The sequence below is a fragment of the Vigna unguiculata genome, chromosome 4 (genome assembly GCF_037176805.1).
Source record: "Vigna unguiculata cultivar grain cowpea cultivar isolate G323 ecotype 2 chromosome 4, ASM3717680v1, whole genome shotgun sequence".
Lineage (NCBI taxonomy): Eukaryota > Viridiplantae > Streptophyta > Magnoliopsida > Fabales > Fabaceae > Vigna > Vigna unguiculata.
Genome location: NC_140795.1, coordinates 6,858,847 through 6,878,499, shown reverse-complemented (window position 1 = coordinate 6,878,499; position 19,653 = coordinate 6,858,847). Strand labels below are relative to the sequence as shown.

General features: G+C 34.8%; 1 pseudogene; it reads left to right on the top strand.

The window, feature by feature from the left end:
- Nucleotides 1–11,035: 11,035 nt before the first annotated feature.
- On the top strand, nucleotides 11,036–17,654 carry LOC146886701 (receptor-like protein kinase FERONIA pseudogene; annotated as a pseudogene).
- The last annotated feature ends 1,999 nt before the right edge of the window (nucleotides 17,655–19,653 follow it).

Genomic DNA, 19,653 nt, shown 5'->3' with positions numbered 1-19,653 from the left:
GGATACCACAACTAATAACACCACTCGTCGCTTACACAAGACTCATACACCCCTAAGCCTTTAACGCCACACCTGTCCCGACAAAGGTTGGGGGACTCATGTACTATACCTTAGCGGACTAAGGCAACTAGATGGACAAGCCCACCTAGACATAGCCCCACAAATAAAAATTAGTAAGCAAGTAACCAATCAAGCAGAACCATATAGCGGCCCAGGCCGCCTACTGCAAAGAACAAAACATAATAAGTCGATGACTCCAAACTTAGAATGTCACAAACAGGGCCCCTAGTATCAACAAACGCTAATGCAGGGCTTGGGCCAAGCCCAAGCCCATCTAGGATCCAAACATTGGCTCAACCCACAAAGATGGCAAAACATAATTAATAACTTTATAAATACGCGTGGACTCCAGCAATTAAGAGGTACGCTTTCATTAATTTCCTAATCTAAGATTTGACTTCTGAAGAACTCTTTACTGACTTGATCGTCGGAGCCTTCTCTGCAAGTAACCCCCTAAGGGTCCAGACCGTCTACGATGGAAGATGACATGTACACGCCAAGAAGGAGTCGAATCGAGAGGTCAAGGATTGAGGTAAGGCATTATTTGTGTTCCCTAATATTTCTTACTTGTTCTCCGGAGGAGAAAATAATAATCTTACTTTTCTTATTTCCTAGAAAACTAATTTAAATATGTAGTAAACTAACCAAAAGTTTTAAAATAGAAAAATAAACTAAATAGAAAATAACAAAAGAAAAACTTTTATAATGAAAATAATTTTTTAAAAGATAATAAAAAAACATAAAAATAATGATTAAGAATAAGAATTAAAAAAAAGTTTTATAATAAAAAAATAATAATAAATTAAAAATAGAAAAATAGTTTTTAAATAATCAAAATAGTTTTATAAAATATATTTGAATTTATAAAAAAAAAGAAAAAAAGGTAAAAGTAAAAAAAACTATAAAAATATTGTTTAAAAAAAAATATATTAGCCTAATAAGTATATAAAACAAAGTAATAAAAAATAAAAGAATAATAAAAAAACATATATAGTTTTTACTAAAGAAAGAAGTAAAATTAACATTAGAAAAAGTAAGAAAACTTCAAAATAAGTGGTTATATGTTATCATTACTCAACTACATCCTACTGATACTCTCAAAATCTAGATTATCTCCATGTTTCTCTCAACCTCCACACACAGTTAATATTTTAGACAATGCTAAAAAAAAGGTCTCAAAATCTCATAGTCTTAGGCACGTTCCTCGAGTTTTTCTTTCTTTCTCCACTTCATTAAAGAGAAGGTTTTCACACAATACATAGACATTTTCTCCTTTATCCACGATCATCTTTTCCCAAGGTCAAAAGGAAAATGATTAGTTAACTACTTTTTTCTTACCACCTTACGTGGATTCATCTTATGCATTTTAATTTTAACTTTTAATATACTTTTAAGCTATTGAAGTGACAAAGGAAATAAAAAAGTGCATTCCGCGCGTGGGTGATCTTTTGGACAAAAAATCCCCATTATATTAGGCTTTCTAGAAGCTGCCATTTTCGGAACCCATTTCTTTGCACCCACCAAGTTTCCTAGAAGCTTCACATAGAACCCATTTTTCCCTTCTTCTTTGAACATTGTCACCCATAAGGTAAGAAAATAAAGCCCCTTCCCTTCTAATCTGAACATTGCAACCCATAAAGCTAGCGAACGAAACCCTTTTTGTTGTACTCGTTACATTGCAAACCATAACCCTTTCTAGCCTTTTCTCCTTTTTTTTTCTTTGGACTGAATTTTGCAAGCCCTAAACGAAGGGTTTTGGTCGTAACTTTTGTCCATCCAATGCACAGGACATTGAGGGTTTTGCGGAGATGAATGCTGTTATTGATTTACTTTGTCACCTAAGCTTAGGTTGTAAGATAAGTTTTAAAATGTTACAAGCTAATTTTTCCCCAAATGAACTTACACTTGGTTTAGAACAGATGGGATGGGGTCTGGTATTGGTGTGCATAGTTGGGGTCCAACCTTTTAGTAAGGGAGAGAATTGTGTGTTCTTATGTAATTCCAAAATCTATCAATTGTAATTTGTACAAAAACTCTTTCGTGGGTTACATCTTAATTGCTCTTGGGTTGCAAGATAAATTTAAAAATGTTGCAGGCTAGTTTTTACCCAAATGAACTTACACCCAGTTTTGAAGAAATGGGATGGGGTCTGGCATTTGTGTGCACAGCTCGGGTCAACTCTTTTAGTAAGAGAGAGAATTGTGTGTTCTCATGCACTTCCAGAATTTGTCAATTTTATTTTGTGCAAAAACTCCTTTGTAGGTTACACCTTAATTGCTCTTAGGTTGCAACATAAGTTTAAAAATGTTGCAGACTAGTTTTTTTCCCTAAATGAACTTACACCTAGTTTAGAAGAAGTGGGATAGAGTCTAGTATTGGTGTGCACAATTGGTGTCCACCCTTTTAGTAAGGGAGAAAATTGTGTGTTCTTATGCACTTCCAAAATCTGTCAATTTTACTTTGTGCAAAAACTCCTTTGTGGGTTACACCTTAATTGCTCTTGGGTTGCAAGATAAGTTTAAAAATGTTGCAGACTAGTTTTTCCTTAAATGAACTTACACTTGGTTTAGAAGAAGTGGAATGGGGTCTAGTATTGGTATGCACAATTGGGGTCCACCCTTTTAGTAAGGGAAAAAAAATTATGTGTTCTCATGCACTTTCAAAATCTGTCAATTTTATTTTGTGCAAAAACTCATTCGTAGGTTACACCTTAATTATTCTTGGATTGCAACATAAGTTTAAAAATGTTGCAGGCTAGTTTTTCCCTAAATGAACTTACACATGGTTTAGAAGAAGTGGGATGGAGTCTGGTATTGGTGTGCACAATTGGTGTCCGTCCTTTTAGTAAGGGAGAAAATTGTGTGTTCTCATACACTTCCAAAATCTGTCAATTTTACTTTGTGCAAAAACTCCTTCGTGGGTTACACCTTAATTGCTTTTGGGTTATAGATAAATTTAAGAATGTTGCAGACTATTTTTTCCCAAAGGAACTTACACTTGGTTTATAATAAGTGGGATGGGGTCTGGTATTTGTGTGCACAGTTGAAGTCCACCCTTTTAGTAGGGGAGAGATTTGTGTGTTCTTATGCACTTCCAATATTTGTCAACTTTTTTTTATGCAAAAACTCCTTCATGGGTTACATCATAATTGCACTTGGGTTGCAAGATAAGTTTAAAAATGTTGCAGGTTAGTTTTTTTTCCAAATGAACTTACACCTGGTTTAGAAGAAGTGGGATTAGGTTTGGTATTGGTGTGCACAACTAAGGTTCACCCTTTTTGTAAGGGAGAGAATTGTGTGTTCTCATGACTTCCAAAATTTGTCAACTTTATTATGTGCAAAATCTCCTTCGTTCAAAAATGGGAGGGGCTTCATTCACTAGCTTTATGGGTTGCAATGTGCAGAGTAGGGAAGGGGTTTCGTTTTCTTACCTTATGGTTGGCAATGTTCAGCGAAGAATGAAAAAATGGGTTCTATGAGACTTGGTGGGTGCGAAAAAATGAGGTCCCAAAAATGACAACTTGCAGAATGGCAATGTTCAACGAAGAATGGAAAAATGGGTTCTAAGAGAATGGAAATTTTCTGCCCAAAAGATTACTCACGCACGGAATAGACTTTTTTTATTTCCTCTGACACTTCTACAGCTTAAAAGTAAGTTAAAATTTAAAATTAAAATGCAAAAGTTCAATCCACGTTAGGTGGTAAGAGAAGTAGTAAGAAAAAGTAGTTAACTAATCATTTTCCAGGTCAAAAATATCATTTTTGGATCTCACTCTCATCACCCTTCGTTAACTATCATCCTAGACCAACTCACACTAAGGGACCACACAACACGGTACCAAACACAAAAAGAGACCACCTGAAAAACCTTTTTTTGGAGAGAATGAGTCCAGCATTTGTCGCGCCGCTGCTAAACGCCAACTGTTTCTCATTGGTGAGATTTCTGCTCTAAGTAGCCACGGCCATTTCTGGTGAATCTCCACCGTGCGTCAACCGCGTAAATACCCTATATCTCTCTTTGCCTATTGTGTTCTCTTGTTTTTGTTGTTGTTTGTTTTGATTCAATATTGTAATGATTAGGGTTTGAGTCTGATTGGGTATTATCTGTTGAAACTCGAGTGGATATTGAGGTTATTGATTAACTTGTTGGTATTGATATTGGAAATTTTATGTTGAAGGATTGTGATGATTAGTGCGTTTTTGGTTTAATTTGTTCTTGATAGGGAGGGTTTGAATGCACTGATCATTGTGTTGGTGTTTCGGTTGATGTTTGCGAGAGTCATGGATTGTTCTTGATATGTGAATTATTGGATTATAATTTATTTGGATTGATATTCGGATTGATGATCAAAAATTGGTACTGCTTGCATAAGAAAGGGCTGTGAAAGAAGTTGGGTGGATCACGATGGCATGAGTTTAATTTCATAATTTGCAGTGCAGGAGATTAGTCTAGGCATTCACATTCCATTATATGAATAAGACCATTCTTAAGGTTTCATAGGTTAAGGTTTCATTGGCATAAAGATTCAGAGAGGAAGGACTTCTTGCGTTCTTTTAATGTTATTAGGTTAAAAAAATAATAATAAATGAAAATAATAAAAAGATATGTAAAGTAAAATAACAACAGATACAAATTGAAACTAAAATTTCGTTATGGGTCCAATTTTAGATTTGCATCCTTTTACCACTTGCTTTTGTAGTTTGATTAAGTCAATTTACTTTATGCACCTCCATGTTACACCTCTACTCGGTTGGCTGCTCGTTTATACCCCTATTATTGTTGTTCAATACTCCATGTTTTGTTTTGTTTTTACATATGAATAAGTATCTTTATTTTATATCAAAATTACAAAGTAAAATGTTACAAATTAAAATTTTGAAAACACTTAATGTATTATGTCTACTCTCGAATTTGCTTGATAGATAAATGTTTTTCTTAAATAAAGTTTGATTATCATGTCGAGTCTCAACCTTGATTGATAAATCATAATTTTCATAACTTTAATTATCATGTCGAGTCTCAGACTCGCTTGATAATCATTATTTTTCATAACTTTAATTATCATGTCAAGTCTCAGACTCGCTTGATAATATTTTTTTTTCATAATTTTAATTATCATGTTGAGTCCCAGACTTACTTGATAATTATTTTTTATAACTTTAATTATCATGTCGAGTCTCAGACTCGCTTGATAATCATTATTTTTCATAACTTTAATTATCATGTCGAGTCCCAGACTCACTTGATAATAATTATTTTTCATAATTTTAATTATCATGTCGAGTTCCGGACTTGCTTGATAATCATTTTTCACAACTTTAATTATCATGTCGAGTCCCAGACTCGCTTGATAATCATTATTTTTCATAATTTTAATTATCATGTTGAGTTCTGAACTTGCTTGATAATCATTTTTCATAATTTTAATTATCTTGTTGAGTCCCAAACTCGCTTGATAATCATTATTTTTCAAAACTTTAAATATCATGTCAAGTACCGAACTCGCTTGATAAAAATTATTTCATAATTTAATTATCATGTTGAGTCTTAGACTTGCTTGATAATAATTAATTTTCATAACTTTAATTATCTTGTCGAGTCTCGGACTCGCTTGATAACCATTATTTTCATAACATTAATTATCATGTGGAGTTTCAAACTCGCTTGATAATCATTATTTTTCATAACATTAATTATCATGTCGGGTCTCGTACTCGCTTGATAATCATTAGTTTTTATACTTTTAATTATCTTTTTGGGTCCTGGACTTGCTTGATAACTACTTTATACAACATACAAAATTTCTCTAAAAATTTACAAATTTACAAACTCTACATGCTTACAAACCCTTCCATCTCTTTTAAATAGTTCTTTTCATCTAGAACTACGTGATCCCTGATTCTCTATTCCGATTGGAGATACATAGGAGCAAGGTCAATCCTTGTCGGATTCACCTTCCCAAAATCACATCTTTTACAATATTTTTTTTTCATCTAGAATTACGTGATCCCTGATTCTCCATTCTAATTGGAGATACGTAGGAGCAAGATCAATCCTTGTCGGGTTTACCTTCCAAAAATCACATCTTTTACAATATTGTTTTCATCTAGAACTACGTGATCCTTGATTTTCCATTTTGAATGGAAATACGTAGAAGCAAGACCAAGTCCTTGTCAGGTTCACCTTCAAAAAAATTAAAATCTTTTCAAAATCATTTTTTTTTATTTAGTTGACAATGACATTTGAGAAAATGTTGCAAAGCTTTCCATCAGAGAAGATGTTGTTAATCTGCTCATTGGAATTGAAGGATTCAACATGTTGCCACCATTTAGATCTTTTCTGAAAAATCCTCAGCAGGAAGTTAAAAAATAACTCTTGGTAGGAGGATTAAAGTTAGATGAAAGGCTTATGCATTACTTAATTATTTGGATTTTATGCCCAAGAGCTGCAAATCATGCACAGTGCATTGAAGTAGATATTCTAATCATCTATGAACTACTAAAATCATATCATTATTGATTGGTCAAGTCTTATAGTTAATACAATGCTCAATTGAAAAATCTTGCATACCCTCTCCACTATTCATTTCTTATTCAAGAATCTGTGAATACAAATATATAAGTACTACTGGATAACTTATTCAACACACTCTTGAATTAAACAAAATTGGAAAAAGCGCTATCAAACAAATGGGATTTATTCCTCATGGAGATAGTTACATTTCCAAAGGAGATGGGCCAACTGAAGACTTTGAGGATGACCAAAAAATGCCAGAGGTTGCTCCTATTATTGGTTATTCTAGTGTTGTTGTTGGGTCTTCCTTCTCCATGGAAGAAAATAATGTTAATGTGTGTAGAAGGATGGAAGAAATGCACACTCTTCAAGGTTCTAGGCATGAAGAAGTGTGTAATTTAATTAGGAATTTAGACACTAGATTTCTCGCGTAGAATAGAAATTTGATAATTATTTTGGTGATGAAAATGATGATTGGAACTTTGAATTCTAAATTATATAAAATATTTTCTCATTATTTTTCTTGTTATATAGGTTGTCAAATTAAGGGGGAGTTCAATTATATTATTTTATTTTATTTACAGAGACTATCTCATGAGTTCAGTTTTAGTTTAGGATAAAAAAGGGGGAGAAAAGTTTAAAGCATAGAACTATTTAATGTTTTCTTTGTGAAGTTGTGTATATGTAGGTTATTACTAAAGGCTTTAAAAACAAATTTTGATCATCATCACAAAAGGGAGATTGTTGGTAAAAGAAGAAGATGAAGGAGAACATTCTTTTGGAGAAAATTTTGATGATGATAAAAGCAAGTCCAAAGACTTCAAGTGATGACCATAAATATTGGAAGACTTGTATTTTATATTATGCCTTTGAAATAAGTTCCATATTAGTGAAAATTTGTGCATAAGACTTAGCATAAAGAGTCACAAAGCAACATGCATAAAGATCAACTCAAGGAAGACTTTATTTTTCATAAAAGCTCTATGATAATTGATTAACACTAATGATAATCGATTATCCAAATAAATTTAAGATTTTCAAAAATGATTCTATAATAATAGATTATCCACTCCTAATAATCGATTATCACAATGAGAAAATCTTTTTAAAAAAACTTATGTGATAATTGATTTTCTCTTGAAACAATTGATTATCAATAGCAATTGTAACTTGACTCTTCAGGTTCTTGACCTAATTTTTGAAAGAGAAATTCTATATATGTTTAGAAAAACCTATTTCGAAAATAACTTTTTTCATTTAGAGGTTTAAAGTTGTGACTGCTAGGGAAACTCTCTATGTTTGTGAAAACGAACTTTGAAAAACCTATTATAGGTCGAACGATAATTTTCACCAAGTGGGGTCTTTAGGGATTAAGTGGTTCTTTTGTTGCTGGAAAAAGTTGTTTATCCTTTGTGCAACTCAAAAGTGGTTCATTCCTTGTGTGAATCAAGGAAGGTGTCTTTCATCTTTTTTGTCTTCGAGAGGTGTTTTCTAATCCTTAAAATTTTTCTTCTGTGATTGTAAGTACGGTTTATTTATTGTTTGAGTTAATCCCTCTTTAAAGAAATTAACAACTACATGTAGGGTCTTTTGATCCGAACCAATATAAAATACCTTGTGCAATCTTCTCTTTCCATACTCTCTTTAATTATCTGTTGTTATGAAAAATGAAAGGATTTTAATTAAACTTTGATATTAAAAATGGAAAACTTTTTAAAAGTACAATTTTTATTAATAAACTAATTCACTCCCCTCTTGATTTTTTTCCAAATATGAATATTGAGTTGTGCGATTATAACAATATAGGTAGAGATGATCTCGGTTTAGGCATTCAATATGGTCTCGGTTATATATATAGTACAATAGCCCCGAACTCGATGTTATAACAGAGTCTTCAAGATGTCAACAATACCTATATGATATGCAAAGAAAATGTATGTTCTTTTGCCACCTCATCCTTACAGGTATAGTAGTCCCCCTACCTTTAGGAGCGAAGCGACAATGAGACTTCATAAATAGGTGTTAGGATGTCAGAGATTGAAGTAACCTAGGGGAGTGTAATTGTCGCGTCTTTTAGCCATTAAACCTGGAGAGATGAGACCCACAAAGATTTGGGTAGGACATTTGGTTGCCCTATAGTGACATCCGAGGTTGTAGACCTCTTTTATGGAGACATTATAGGTGAGATTTATCCTATCATGATGAGATAGAGACGACCAGATTTTTAAGGCTGATCATGGCATTTCTTTTAGGATCTCATGGTAGGTGCATGACTTCTATTGTTTAAGTCAATGCATAAATTTGGATTTGAGCCTATAATTATTATATTTGTGAATCCTTTATAATATGATATGTGTTGTTATGGATGCCTGCTGATAGGAACGTTAATAGTTTTTTACATATTGTGAGATTGTAAGTAATGTGAGTATGCAAAACTTATCATTAGCTCACCTTTTCTTTTTCTTTTCTATGTTGATTGCTATGTTCTCTTTTGGCTGATTGCTATTATGGCATGAGCAAAGGAGGTTATAGGTGGCAATAAGAATAGACAGTAAGAATCAATCTGATATGAAAGTCAAGATATAATAGTTATTCATAGATCTTATATAATGTGTATTGTCGATCTCTCTTTTTGTGTTAACTTTTGAGAGACTAGTTCTCTTTAGAAAAACTTAAATCAAGAAGACATTTTATGATTATACGTGTGTTTTGCTTATATGGACAAGTTGTTAAATAAAGACCCTATGGATAGATTATGATGCTCTTTTTGGGTTGTTATAAATTTTTTTTAAAAAGGTATTTATAGTTTAAAAACTTACTTTTAAATAAATATAAATTCTATTAAAACTTTTTAATTAATTAAATATGTATTGATGTGAAAGTCAAGATATAGTAATTATTCATAAATCTTATATAATGTGTATTGTCGATTTTTCTTTTTGTGCTAACTTTTGAGAGACCAGTCCTCTTTGGAAAAACTTAAATTAAGGAAACATTTTATGATTATATGTGTGTCTTGCTTATGTGGATAGTGGCGGATCTTCAACCAATATTTTGGAGGTACCAAAATTTTGGTTGAATTATTTTTTTGATCCATTTTTTTTTTCAAAAATATTAAGTTGGTCAACTAGTTTTTTTTTTAGTCTCAATTTGGCCCTGATTCTTTAAAAAATAATGCAATTTGATCTTTTTCATTAAATTTGTTGAAGCAAAGCAAAAAAATTTCATCAAAACATTAGCATGATGTCAATTACACCAACAAAACAAACCATCCTTATTCACAACTTCAATTCTAATGACAAAAACTTGATCCAGTTCAAGAAATTAATGAAAAAAATGACAAAAATGCATCATCTTTTGAAATATCGGACCAAATTGAGACTAAAAAAAACAGGAAGACCAACTTAATATATTTGAACGAAAAAAAAGACCAAAAGAGTAATTTCAAACTTTTTAAATAAACTACTAAAAAAATTGTATTTACTAATTTTATAATAATAAAAATAATAAAATTATAATTATGTTATTATTATAATTATAAAATTAAATATAAATAATTTTTATAATTTAATTATAATTAATTTTCATTTATAATGATTAAATTTAAAACACTAATCAAATAAAAAATAGTTAAACTAAACAAATAATCATTTAAAAGATAATATTAATAAAAGAATTATTTTATTTAAAAATATTTAAAAGATAAAATTTAAAAATTAAAAAGTAAATATATATATATATATATAGTTTAAAAATATATATATATATATATATATATATATATATATATATATATATATATATATATATATATATATATATATATATATATATATATATATATAAAAGACAAGGCCACAACACAGTCTCCTTCCACCAATCAAATACCCTTCTCCACCGCACGCTTGTCCCGTTCCCAATTCAACTACTCCTTCCTAGTCTCCTCAGGCACCAAATTCCTTCGCCTCTTCTTCTACCCTGCAGACTACCCTTCCTTTCCCCGCACCCAAGCATCCTTCTCCGTTCAATCCAACCAATTTACTCTCCTCAACGATTTCAACGCCTCTCTCAACGCCGACGCTCATGTTGCAATATAATTCAAGCTCATATGTGCACACATAAGAAGCTGAATAAAAGTCAGAGAAAATTAGTGACCTTGTTGGAAGACTTTGTCAAAAGTCTGTTGCAGGTTTTTCGGCTATTAGTTAGGAGCACTTTAAGATTCAGTTTTTAAGTTATTCTTAGCACCACTAATGTAGGATTGTTAGACGTGGTTAGTGGAGATAGTTAGCCAAGTTTTTTTTTATTATATAAACATTGTATTGTTCAGCATTTTAAAATGAATGTGAGGAGAACAATAAACTGAGCTCTCTCTCTTCCATTATTCTGTCATCTGGTTCTATTATCTTCCTCCTCTAATATCCAACATTTTGGTATCAGAGCTATCCGGGTTCATATTCAGGGAATTGTTGAGTGAGAAGAGAGATCACTCAAACACAAGGATAAACACGGTTGGAGAGTGAAAAAGTTGTTCATAATGCAGAACAATGGATCTGGAGCCACTTCACAATTGCCTATCTTTAAAGGCATAAATTATCAGTTTTGGAGCTTGAAAATGAAAACATTATTCAAGTCTCAAGAACTGTGGAGTTTTGTTGAAGAAGGATTTGATGATGCTCAATCTCCAGAACCTGATCAGCAATTGAAAGAAAAGAGAAAGAAAGATTCCAAGGCATTATTTTTGATACAACAGGCCTTGGATGATGGAATCTTTCCCAGAATTGCTTCAGCAACCACATCCAAGATGGCATGGGATACTCTAAAGCAAGAGTATCTAGGTGACAAGAAGGTGATTACAGTGAGGCTGCAATCACTAAGGAGAGAGTTTGAAACAGCTCTAATGACGGACAAAGAATCGGTCCAAGAATACCTGTCACGTGTATCCACTGTGGTACAACAAATGCGGTCATATGGAGAAACAATGACCAATGAGCATGTGGTTGGAAAAGTTCTAAGAAGTCTCACAAGCAAATATGACCATGTTGTAGCAGCCATTGAAGAGTCAAAGGACATGGGAGAATACACCTTTGATGAACTCATGGGATCCTTGCAAGCTCATGAGGAGAGGCTCAATAGAAATGGTGAGAAGAAGGAAGAGAAGGCATTCCATGTGAAAGGAGATTCCTCAAACAGGGAAAAGACAGGGCAATTCAGTGGAAGAGGTAGAGGAAGAGCTGGCTCTAGAGGAAGGGGCCGTGGAAGAGGACAGAATAAGGAAGGAAAAGAGCAATCGTATAAAGGTCCACTCAAATGTTACTATTGCAAGAAGCCAGGCCACAAAGAAGCTAGCTGCTGGAAGAAGGAGGAGGATGAACAAAAGGGTGATCAAAAATCCAATTTTGTGGAGAATGAGCAAAAGTTGTTTTTAGCACAAAGTGCAGCTGGAAATGATGCAGGAGATGGCGTGTGGTATGTTGACAGTGGATGTTCCAACCATATGTCAAGTGCCAAGTCTATGTTCAGAGAACTGAATGAATCTTTGAAGAGCAAGGTGAGGCTTGGAGATGGAAAGCAACTTGAAGTGGAAGGAAGAGGCACGATTGCAATCAAAACGGAGTAAGGAAACACCAAGCTATTATATGATGTGCAGTATGTGCCAAATTTGGCTCACAATTTGCTGAGTGTGGGTCAATTAATCAATTCTGGATATTCAGTATTGTTTGAAAATGATTTTTGTTTGATTTGTGATAAGAAATCCAAAGAAGTTGTAGTAAAGATTGTTATGGGGAGAAACAGAATGTTCCCTCTTGATTTATCTGGCAATGTGAGCAAAGCACTGACAGTTAGAGGAGATGATGATGCCAAGCTGTGGCATTTGAGGTATGGCCATCTAAATGTGCAGGGACTGAAGCTTCTAAGTTCCAAAGACATGGTGCAAGGGCTGCCTAAAATTGGTGAGCTTGAATTGTGTGAAGGATGCTTATATGGAAAACAGTCAAAAGGACCATTTCCTAATGGTAGAGCTTGGAGAGCAAGTGAAAGTTTGGAGCTGCTGCATGCTAATCTCTGTGGACCAATGCAGACAGTTTCTCTTGGTGGAAGTAGGTATTTCTTGCTCATAACTGATGACTACAGTAGAATGAGTTGGGTCTACTTTCTAAAGGCTAAGTCTGAAGCCTTTGAAAACTTTAAGATTTTTAAGGCTATGGTTGAGAAACAATCTGGTCTATGTGTGAAAGCCTTAAGAACAGATCGTGGTGGCGAATTCTTGTCAAATGAATTCATCACATTTTGTGAGGAGCATGGAATAAGAAGAGAATTGACTGCACCATATACTCCAGAGCAAAACGGAGTAGCTGAGAGAAAGAACAGAACTGTTGTAGAGATGGCAAGAAGCATGCTCAAAGCTAGAGGTGTACCAAACAACTTTTGGTGTGAAGCTGTAGCTACTGCAGTGTACATCCTAAATGTCTCTCCTACAAAGGCAGTCATGAATATGACACCATTTGAAGCATGGAGAGGAAAAAAACCATCAGTAAGTCATTTAAGAGTTTTCGGTTGTACAGCTTATGCTTTAGTTGATTTAAGATCTAAACTAGATGATAAATCTATGAAATGTGTATTCATTGGGTATGCTACTCAATCCAAGGCATATAGACTGTATAACCCTCTTACTGGCAAGATTGTGGTCAGTAGGAACGTTGTATTTAATGAGAATGCAGGCTGGAATTGGAAGCAAAGAGATAGTTGTGACAGTATTCAGCAGAATATAGAAGGGACTGATTGCTCAGAGGAAGACGTAACTGTGCCATCAAATGACCAGCAGTCTTCAAGTCCTCCTACACCATTATCATCTTCAAATCACAGCTCATCATCTTCTTCAAGTCCTTCCTCATCAAGTTCATCAGATGATTCAGCACCGAGAAAATACAGGACTCTTGTTGACTTGTATGCAAACTGCAACTTTGCACTGATGGCTGCAGATCCAACCAGTTTTGATGAAGCTAAAGATGAAGTTGAATGGCAGAATGCAATGAACGAGGAAATCAGGTCCATTCAAAAGAATGAGACTTGGAAATTGGTTGATCTTCCTGAAGGAAAGAATGTTATTGGACTTAAGTGGGTATTCAGAACTAAGTTCAATACAGATGGTAGTATTCTAAAGCACAAAGCAAGATTGGTGGCAAAAGGGTATGCACAGCAAGAAGGAATCGATTTTGAGGAGACATTCTCACCAGTGGCAAGATTTGAAACTGTAAGAGTAGTATTAGCTTTGGCTGCCCAATGGAAATTGAAGGTGTTTCAGCTTGACGTAAAATCTGCATTTCTCAATGGAGACTTACAAGAAGAAGTTTTTGTTGAGCAACCACTCGGCTTTGTCAAAGATGGTGAAGAAGGCAAGGTTTACAAGCTGCAAAAGGCACTTTATGGACTGAAACAGGCTCCAAGAGCCTGGTACACCAAGATTGACTCATTCTTTCTTCAAAATCAGTTTGAGAGAAGTCAGAATGAGCCAACTCTCTATGTGAAAAAGGAAGGCATGAATGGATTCATTATTGTCTGTCTTTATGTGGATGACATCATCTACTTTAGCTCCTCTCAAAAAGCTGCTAAATGAGTTCAAAGCATCAATGATGAAGCAATTTGAGATGACAGACTTGGGACTGCTTCAGTATTTCTTGGGTCTAGAAGTAAGGCAAGGAGAAAATGGAATATTTCTGTGCCAGAGGAAGTATGCAGAGGATTTACTGAAAAAATTTTCAATGGAAAAATGTGAAACTGTCAACACTCCTATGAACCTAAATGAGAAGCTGCAGAAGGAGGATGGCACAGGAAAAGCTGATGAAAAGCTGTTCAGAAGTTTAGTAGGAGGTCTGAATTATCTCACTCACACACGTCCTGACATTGCTTATAGTGTAAGTGTGATATCCAGATACATGCACTCTCCAACAAAGCAACAGCTAGGTGCAGCAAAAAGGATTCTAAAGTATGTTGCAGGATCAACTTGTTTTGGAATCCTATATGAACATGTAAATGACTTCAAGTTAGTTTGCTACACAGACAGTGACTGGGCAGGCAGTTTGGATGACAGGAAAAGTACCTCAGGGTCAGTTTTCAGTTTAGGCTCAGGAGCTATTACTTGGAGCTCAAAGAAGCAGGACACTGTGGCTCTGTCATCATCTGAAGCAGAATATGTAGCTGCTGGTGCAGCAGCAAGACAAGCTGTTTGGCTTAGAAAGTTGTTGAAAGATTTATGTTGTGAGCAGGAAGGAGCAACTGAGATATGGTGTGATAACAGGTCTGCGATTGCTATGACAAGAAACCCAGCATTTCACGCAAGAACCAAGCATATTGAAGTTCAGCATCATTTCATAAGGAAGCTTGTGTCAGATGAAACAATCGTTCTAAGATTCTGCAGCACAAATATCCAAAATGCAGATCTGTTCACCAAGGCTTAAGCTCAAACCAAACATCAGTTCTTTATGGAGAAAATTGGTATGTATGAGTTTGAATTAAGGGGAGGTGTTGCAATATAATTCAAGCTCATATGTGCACACGTAAGAAGCTGAATAAAAGTCAGAGAAAATTAGTGACCTTGTTGGAAGACTTTGTCAAAAGTCTGTTGCAGGTTTTTCAGCTATTAGTTAGGAGCACTTTAAGATTCAGTTTTTAAGTTATTCTTAGCACCACTAATGTAGGATTGTTAGACGTGGTTAGTGGAGATAGTTAGCCAAGTTTTTTTTTATTATATAAACATTGTATTGTTCAGCATTTTAAAATGAATGTGAGGAGAACAATAAACTGAGCTCTCTCTCTTCCATTATTCTGTCATCTGGTTCTATTATCTTCCTCCTCTAATATCCAACAGCTCAAGCCACCGACACTATTTTCAAAGAATACGTGGTCAACGTCAACGACGGTGAGAGGCTTATCCTCACCTTCACTCCCTCGCATCCAAACTCCTACGCTTTCATCAATGGAATCGAAGTGCTTTCCATGCCAACAGATTTATATTACACAGTAGATGACACAGGCTTCACGTTCATTGACAGTAAAACGCTGTACAGCCTTGGAACCAGCTTTGCTCTTCAGACTGAGTATAGAATCAAAGCCGGAGGACAAGAAATCCCACCACAAAACGACACCGGTTTGTTCAGGGATTGGGCTGACGAACAAGGCTATTTTGTAAGTACAATCCAAAGAATAATGACCTACCAGGTATCACAAATGGGACGATGAACATAACAGTTAATCCAGGTTATGTGGCACCAAAGGAACTGTTCAAAACAGCGCGTAGCATGGGCACAAACGCCACTCTGAACAAAATGAGCAACCTCACTTGGGAGTTCCCCGTTGATGCTGGCTTCACTTACGTTCTCAGGCTCCACTTTTGCGAGCTTGATCCCAATATTACTGACTTCGGTGACAGGCAATTCTTCATTTACATAGCGAGCAGGTTGGCTGATGATCGTGCTGATGTAATGAAATGGAGTCAGAAACAAAAGGGTCTAGCTGTGCATAGAAACTTCGCCGTTTTGATTCCTGAGAATGGTGGTCAGAAAAAGTTTAATCTCTCGCTTCAAATGCACCCGGCTTTGATATACCCAGACGCCTTCCTCAACGGTCTCGAGATCTTCAAAATCAGCCAAGCCGACTCAAACAATCTAGCCGGTCCCAACCCAGATCCGGTTCAGATTCCACAGAACAACATTCCCGGCCAAAACGGAAATACCAACAGCGGAAGCGCAACCACGATTATTGGCGCCATAGCAGGGGCGCTGTCCGGCATCGTTCTGATATTCATAATCGCTTTCCATGTTGTGTTTTTACGAAACAAGAGAACCACTTATACTAACAGCAAAGATTTCGAATTCAAGTCAACTATCACGCAGAATTTCTCCCTGCCGACAGATCTCTGTCGCCGCTTCTCGCTCGACGAGATGAGAGCGGCCACCAAAAACTTCAACGAAGTCTTCATCGTCGGCACCGGGGGATTCGGCCATGTGTACAAGGGATATATCGACGAGGGCTCCATTCCCGTCGCCATCAAACGGCTTAAACCTGAATCGCAGCAGGGAGCTCGCGAGTTCCTGAACGAAATCAAGATGCTCTCACAACTTCGCCACCTCAATCTGGTGTCCCTCATCGGCTACTGTAACGATAATAAAGAAATGATCTTGGTCTACGATTTCATGACACGTGGCAACCTCCGCGACCATCTATACAACACCGACAACCCAGCTATCTCGTGGAAGCAGCGGTTACAGATCTGCATCGGGGCAGCGCATGGACTGCATTATCTCCACACAGGAGCGAAGGAGACGATCATCCACCGGGATGTCAAAACCACGAACATCCTGTTGGATGATAAGTGGGTGGCCAAGGTTTCGGACTTCGGACTTTCAAGGCTCGGGCCCATTGGAACTTCGAAGACCCACGTCAGCACGGATGTGAGGGGCAGCTTCGGATATTTGGATCCTGAGTATTATAAAAGATACCGTTTAACGGAGAAGTCTGACGTGTATTCTTTCGGGGTTGTGCTTTTTGAGATACTGTGTGGTCGTCCCCCTTTGATTCACAGTGCGGAGAAGCAACAGGTTTCCCTTTCTAATTGGGTGAAACATTGTTATCAAAGTGGAACCATATCAGAGATTGTTGAGCCCACGTTGAAGGAGGAGATAGCAACAGAATGCTTGAAGAAGTTTTGTGAGATTGGAATGAGTTGTTTGTCGGAAAATGGGTCCATGAGGCCGGCCATGGAGGATGTGGCTCGGATGCTGGAGTTTACTCTGGGGCTACAAGAAAGTGCGGAGCATCGTCAAAATGTTAATTTTGTTATTCCTAACTGAGTAGAGTGAAGAGTGAAAGTTATTTCTCATTCCTTAAAATATCAGAAAAGAAAACATAAAAACCGTCCCAAGGAAACAACAATAATATATTATGGGAATGGCTGGAAAGGGATCAATATAGATTCTTTATATTTCTGTAGATTGTTTTAAATTAAAAGAATAATTATATTGTAATATTTATTAAAAGATGCGATAATCATTTAAAGGCTTAAAAACATTTCATGTACAGAATTTATCTTTCTATTTTATTCCTTCTTCCAGGAGATGTAAACTTATGAGAGAATATCTAACCGGCTCTGCCAGATTTATATTCTCATAATCTTACATATCTTCTTCTTCCATGATGTAAACTTATGAGAGAATATCTAACCGGCTCTGCCAGATTTATATTCTCATAATCTTACATATCTTCTGCTTCCATGGTATCAGAGCGAGAAATCCTTGAATACCTTCTGAATATTTGTGTAATTGAAGTGGCTTGTATTCGCTAGGATACCCTTTGTAGATCGGGCAGGTTATGGCCAGAAGAGCCAACAGAGCCATAAGTCCCATCTGATCTGCCTCTGAGGGTTGAGGAATACTTTGCATATTGGGACACTCTTTACATATAAACAAGAGAATATATATGTAAAGAGTGTCGCAATATGCAAAGTATTCCTCAACCCTCAGAGGCAGATCAGATGGGACTTATGGCTCTGTTGGCTCTTCTGGTCATAACCTGCCCGATCTACAAAGGGTATCCTAGCGAATACAAGCCACTTCAATTACACAAATATTCAGAAGGTATCCAAGGATTTCTCGCTCCGATACCATGGAAGCAGAAGATATGTAAGATTATGAGAATATAAATCTGGCAGAGCCGGTTAGATATTCTCTCATAAGTTTACATCATGGTTAGATATTCTCTCATAAGTTTACATCATGGAAGAAGAAGATATGTAAGATTATGAGTAAGATTATGAGAATATAAATCTGGCAGAGCCGGTTAGATATTTTCTCATAAGTTTACATCATGGTTAGATATTCTCTCATAAGTTTACATCATGGAAGAAGAAGATATGTAAGATTATATATAAATCTGGCAGAGCCGGTTAGATATTCTCTCATAAGTTTACATCATGGTTAGATATTCTCTATTGGAAGTAGAAGATATGTAAGATTATGAGAATATAAATCTGGCAGAGCCGGTTAGATATTCTCTCATAAGTTTACATCTTTAAAAGAATAATTATATTTGTAAGAATTAACTTCTACAATTTTCTTAATACTAGAAAAATAATTATGTGTAAATTTAAAACTATTCATGCTAAGACCGGGAGAGATAGTAAAAGAACAATGATATTTTTGACTATTAAATTTTGATAATTTTCTCTTACAACACATGTCATCTTTTAAATGCTTTTTGAATATTAAAAATAAGAAAAAGAAAAAATGGAAAATCACTAAGAAGATGACACTTAGAGTGGTAAGAAAAAGTTGTCAAAATTTAGTAGTCAAAAAGTAAAAATAGTTAACTTCTCTAATTTTCTCGTCTATCTCCCTTGCTTCTAAAACAAAAATATTTTTTGACAAATATTTTGTTGATAAGATTGACAAAGTTATTAAATAGAATACTATTTTATTTTTTAAAATTAATTTTTTGACAAACACTTTGGTGATAAAGTTGACAAAATTACTGAATAGAGTATTTTCTTTTTATTTTTGTATGGAAGTTAAAAATAAAGTAATAAAGTTTTAAGAGTTATTTTTTATTAAATATGGTTGTTTGTTAAAGTTTGTCAAACAAAACTCTGTCAAAGTATAATTTTTTATTTTATTTTTTTATGGAAGTTACAAGAATAAATTAATAAAGCTTATGATGAATTTGAGAGGATCAAAGGAGATTGTGATCCTGTTTGGATTAAGAGATTTGAAGGATGGACAAAGATATTTGAAGAAAACTTTGTGAGAGTTTGTGTATAATGAGGTGTGAAGATAAATTTTAGAAAAATGTCTTAATATACAAATTTAGGTAATTACCATTTTATCCGTAAAGATGAATGTAATAATTAAATAAAAATAATAGAAAATATTTATTCTTTTATTATTTAATTTATTATATTATTTATATAAATAAGGAAATGAAATTTGATTACTTATATATATATATATATATATAATAGATTAAAATTAGAAATATTGTTAAAATATGTGCTTATTTTTCTAAATATTCAAAATTTAGATTTCTGAA